This window comes from Acomys russatus, chromosome 24, assembly GCF_903995435.1.
Source record: "Acomys russatus chromosome 24, mAcoRus1.1, whole genome shotgun sequence".
NCBI lineage: Eukaryota > Metazoa > Chordata > Mammalia > Rodentia > Muridae > Acomys > Acomys russatus.
Genome location: NC_067160.1, coordinates 15,562,534 through 15,568,533, shown reverse-complemented (window position 1 = coordinate 15,568,533; position 6,000 = coordinate 15,562,534).

Sequence of the window (6,000 nt, the reverse complement as noted above, 5' to 3'; positions counted from 1 at the left end):
GAGATTAGGGTAAGAGCTGTGGAAACTGAGGATAGCCTTTCAGAGAATGGGGAGAGAAGATGCCTTTGAGTACTATCTAGTTTGAAAGCATCTGGCCACTGAGGAGGGAAACAATGGAGATACGGTTGGACAGAGTCAACACACAGGGCTCAGATAGGTGCCTTGGCAGCCCCAAGACTGTGGGCAGGGGCCCTTGAGAACCAGCAGGAAGTAGTGTTCTCTGTTGGTTGAAGACAATGAAATATCTTAGAAAACCCCAGTATGTGAAGTAAATAAGAACATTATTTTATCAATTTGGCTTTATTTTATGCATTCAATTTCACAGCATTTAACCTATTTATAAAGGTGGATTGATAGCAAACTTGATAAGCACAAACATTTGAATGGGTGAACAGGCAGCGACTATAGCCATTTTTTGTTTCGTTTAGTTTTCTGTGATGCTATGAATTGAACCCAAGGCCTTGTATAAGCTTGGAAATGCTGTCACTCAGCTATATCCCCAGCCCACTGACTGCAGCTTTTTAAAGATTCATATTATTACACATACACTATGCTAATGGGTTTCATTATATTTCATATGTCTGTACGATATATTTTGACCCCGCCCACCCCTGCTAAGTGTCCAAAGACCAGAATCTCTGATGCTACGATTCCTAAGTCTGTTTCAGAGGTGATCTCACAGTCTTGGTCTCTTGGGGTGGGGGGCTAGCATCTACCCATTTGATGAAAACAGTTCCTCCCAGATTCACCCGGCTTCTCTAGTGTGCCACCATGCCTGGCTCAGGAATAATTTTTCTTTCTTTCTTTTCTTTTCTTCTCTTCTCGTTTCTTTTCTTCTCTTCTCTTCTCTCTCTCTCTCTCTGTTTTTGGTTTTTGGTTTTTGGTTTTTTGAGACAGAGTTTCACTGTGAAGCAGCCTTGGCTGTCCTAGACTCACTTTGTAGACCAGGCTGGCCTCAGACTCACAGCAATCCTCCTGCCTCCCCAGTGCTGGGATTAAAGGCATTCGCAGGCATCTAATTAGTACATTCACTGCTTTGTTCTTCATTTCCATGAAAACAACATATCAGGCAGCACTTCTAATTTCCCTTGCTTACCTTGTTACAGTATGTATCAGTTTGCTTTCTCTTGCTGTCATTAAACACTGGCCAAAATCACCCTGGGGAAGGAAAGAACTTACTTGGGATTCAGGATACAGCCTAAGAAAAGGGAAGCCAGGTCGGGACCTGAAGCAGGGTTGACACTGCTTACTGGCTTGCTTCCTCTGGCCTAATCTCACTTTTCTTATACAACCAGGACCACCTGCCCAGGAGTGGCCCCGCCCACAGTGGGCTGAGGCTTCTCACGTCATTAAACAATAAAATGGCCAGTCTGATGGAGTCAATTCTTCAACGGAAGGTCCTTCTTCCAAGGTGACTCTTACTTGTGGCAAATAGACAAAACCTCACCAACACACAAGAAGTGATATCATAGTTTGTGATGCCTTATTAATCCTGAGTTGGCAAGGTGAAAAAGAAAATCAAGTACCACTTTTATTACCCAGTAATTCAATCCAAACTCCAGTGACAATTTTTTGGTATTCCCAGGCTGCGGATACCATGATAACCAAACAAGATAGGGCTCTGCAACTCCCCGCAGCCCCTTGCACTCATCCAGGTACGCGATCATCTGGACTGTATCTGAGAACGGTTTTCACGTACGTCACAAACACAGTTCTTTTGAAATTGGGCAATTATTCAGAGATGAACATGTAAAACAAAAACTACAATGATATGTTTAGACGTTAGTGAAAGAATTATAGGTGGGCTGCCAGAGGCAGCCTCCCAGCCTAGAAACAGACAGCGGAGATTGTCTGATTCCTTATATCTCACGTCTAGAAACTGATGACTTTTTTTTTTTCCTTTTTCTTTTTTCTTTCAGGACAAGTGTGGTCAAGGCCTTGCCTGCATTCCTGATTGATTATAGGACCATCTTCCCCATCCTATGTCTCTACCCCTAGCCCTCCTTACCACTGGTCCACTTCCCCCTAGGCTATCTCGTGTTTGAGTCTGGAGCTATCCTGGATTTCAGTTGGCTGGATTTGTGTGTCCTGGGGGATGTTCTCAAGATGATCTGACGCTAGGTTCCTTCTTGCCGCCACACTACAGAGTGTCCTCTTTCCCCTCCAGAAATGGGGTCACAAATGATGGAGCCACAGTGGTCAACCCAGGGATGTGCAATTTGAAAGATGGGTGCTTTAGTGGTCCCTGTGGCTCAAGTAATTGAGGAATCCAAGTTTCCTCTAGTGGGACTGGGAACAGCAGAGGCTTGCTGGGAAGCCTTGCACATGTTGAGTGTGATGTGCCTGTGGGATCTGCAGGAGATACACAGTGGACACCCAAGATACGCAGCTTGAAAGCTGTGGAGGCCCTGTTATACTTATGCAAATATTTCTCAGTGTGTAAGCATGTGCCTACACACACACACACACACACACACACACACACACACACGCCAAGATAATATCCTCAAAGCTGAGTATCTACCTATCAGTGATCAAGGTTTCTATATTCATATATAGGGAGAAATATTGCCTGGAAGTTATTCGTGAATGAAGCTACATTTCTTTCCTTCTATGCAAATCTGGGCATGTTGTCAATCAACATTCTGAATAATTAGGAGCTCATTTCCATGGTAATGTAGAAAATCTCAACCACCCTGAAATGTGCCTAGATCCGGTAAGGCCAAATGTTGAATAAATATTTATTCAGAAAGGACCGTGACAGGTCAGTGCTTCCAACCTGAAATTTAATCAGTGTGGGTGTGGCTTGGGTTTTCCATATCTGTGGTTAGGGCTGACTGCGCTTTGCCTCGCGATTAGTGACTGTTGTTCTTCATGTCTCATACTCCAAAGACAATGCACTGAACACCCAGGAATACCTCTGCAAAACAAACAAACAAAACAACAACAACAACAACAAAAAACCCAAAACAACAACAACAACAACAAAACCCAAAACAAACAAACAAAAAAACAAAATCAATATAAGAAACCCAGGGAGAATGAGAAACCCCCCCACCCCCACATTTGGAGGGTATAAGCTCCGTTAATGGGGCACTCATAATTCCCATTACAGGTAATGGGATGTGTGTGTGTGTGTGTGTGTGTGTGTGTGTGTGTGTGTGTGTAGAACGCAGGCCCACTCCCACTATCAGAAAATGATTCCTTTTGTGTTGATCTCCTCGCTGTGTTTTCATTCCGCCTTTTAAAACCATTACACCTAACGGAGTTTTGAGTGCATTACAGGCAACTTTAGGAAGCCGTCATTCTCTCTTCTCTCTTAACCACATAATAGGGGGTAGAAAAGTGAGAGTACAGGATATACACCACGCTGAGTAGAAAGAACTTGCCTTGAATTTTTGAGTCCCTCGGCCTATTTTCTGTAATGTTCAGTGGTGAATCACTCTAAAGTGCTCCGTCATTTGCCAGGATATGTGCCTCCGCGCCAAAGGTTGCCAGATTACAAAAGTAGTCTCAGCTCAGAGAGGACTCCTAACTCACCACCACCTTATTTTGACACTAAGAGAGAAAATATGTGCATCAAGACAAGTAGAGGAAATAGTTGGGGGGGGGGGGGTAAATCCCGTATTAAGTTAACAATGCAGCGAACACGCTGGAGGGAAAAAAATCCGGAGCAGACCGGTGATAAGGATAATAGAAAAGTAATGCTGTTAAATTATGAGAGACTTGCTGGTCAGCTCATGAGCACTCTCCTGAGGGAAGGGAGGTTCTTAAAGAGCTTTCCTCGCCTGTGAGAGGAAATGGGAAAGTTAAGATAGTTTCAAAGTTGGGAGAAAACATTTTCTTCTGTCAGTGTTTCTGAACAGGTCAAATATAGTTCCTGAAGGTAAAGTGTTTAGGGAAAAAAAATTAAAAGTGTGAGCAGCTCAGAGGAGCTGTTAATATTCAAAGACGAGCAATCTTTAAGTCCCAGAGGCAGAAGCCTCGTGAACTTGGATAACCAAAGTGAGATCTCAGACGACCCTTAATTAATGTGGGGTAAAATAATAGCGATCACACATTTATGCAGAGATCGTGGAAAATATGCTCTTTGCCTGCTGCGAAAGTCACAGAAATATATTTTCGAGTTAAATATATTTTATTTTAGCGAAAATGTATCTCACCAAGTGACAATACAGCTAAATACTAAATGGTGTAATTGCTAGTGTCTGGAGAGACAGATTAGTAGTTAAGAGACATACTGCTCTTCCAGAGGACAGGAGTTTGAGTCCCAATACCCATGTCAGGCAACTCACAACCATTTGTAACTCAGAATGATGCCTCTGGCCTCTGCAGACACTCACACTCACAAGTATACACCCTGCACACAATACATATAATTTAAAAAATTATTTTTAAAAAAAGTGTCATGGCTTCAGACTACAGGCTTCTTGTCTACACTGATGTCATTTCAGTAGTCTGTGAGATGAACATACACGCCACAAGGTTGTGGGCAAGTGGTGATAAGTGCTAAGGTTGACTATTCGTAAAAAGACCTGGTGAGTCCCGTGACTCTTTGGAGACCTGGAGCCTCTGGGTAGGAGAGTACAGCGGTGACCCTTTCAAGTGCTTCCTCTTCCAGTTAAAGTGGGCGTGACTTCCTTTGGACAGGTGCGTCACTCCTGCTTTTTGTTCTTAACTTCTCCATCACATACCGTATGTTCACAATAAGGAGGACCCATCCCAAAGGTTGAGTTCAGTGGGGCTTTCAGTGATACACAAATGAGTGCTGCCCCTCCAGATCAGGGCGGAAGCACCATTACACTGCTATGTCCTCGCCCGGCTCCCCACCCCCGACCCCTGTTTTTTAAATCTCCACGTGTTTATTTTATTGGAGATTTGAGTTTCACTGTAAAACTTCCCAAGGGAAAGAGCTTTTGACATCCAAGAGGTCTCTTTTTTCACAACATACAGAGGTCATGAAACTGCATGGCCATGGCAGATGAGGTGGGGACAGTTGGGGCTGGGGAACCACATGGCAGTGAGGTGCAGCCAACAGGAACCAGCGTTTGTTTATTCAAAATGAGTTGGAGCACTGGCGCTCACTCAGGCTCTGTCAGACTCTGTGGGGACTCCTGGGGAGCAGGAAGGTGACAGACAGCAGAGACTGTAGGGTAGGGCACACAGTCTGGCTCATCTGTAGCTTTTATAAGTGAGCTTTGTCCAGTTGTGAAGACACACCCCAAGTCCCTACTTAGTGAGTTTTCCAGGAGCTCTGAGACAGTTACAGGTTTTGTCGCTCTCTGGCGGTTTCTTTTTCTGTCTTCTAAATACAAGTTTTCAGGCCCCAGCTGAGCAATCACAATACTAGTACTAGTACTAATTTGCTCCAATACTAATTTCCAAGCCCTGGATTGCTGACTTCTTTCTTTCTTTCCTTTTCTTTCTCTTTCTTTTCCTTCCTCCCTCTTTCTTTCTTTCCTTTTTTTTTTTTTTTTTTTAAGTGAATGGCTGAGAAAATTTTTCTTCTCCCCTCTGTACAGAATAAGAAGCAGGACGTGGGGGCTGGAGAGATGGCTCAGAGGTTAAGAGCACTGTCTGCTCTTCCAGAGGTCCTGAGTTCAATTCCCAGCAACCACACGGTGGTTCACATCCATCTATAGTGAGAGCTGGTGCCCTCTTCTGGTGGACAGGCGAACCTGCAGGATGCTGTATACATAATAAATAAATCTGAAGAAGGAGGAGGAGGAGAAGGAGGAGAAGAAGGAGAAGGAGGAGGAGGAGGAGGAGATGGAAGGGTATTCTTGCCCAAGTTATCTCAGCCATCCGACTGGGACAACAGTCCTTCATTCCTGAAGCTGTCTGTAACCCCAGTATAATTCTTCCCCATATCAGAAAATGAACCCATGAAGGCAACAAACATGGCTGGGCATGAGAACTCTGGGTTTCCCTCAGGGTCTATGAGTGACTATCTCCTATTGTCTGCTTCAGTTTTCTCTCCCCCCCCCCCACTCTCTTCTC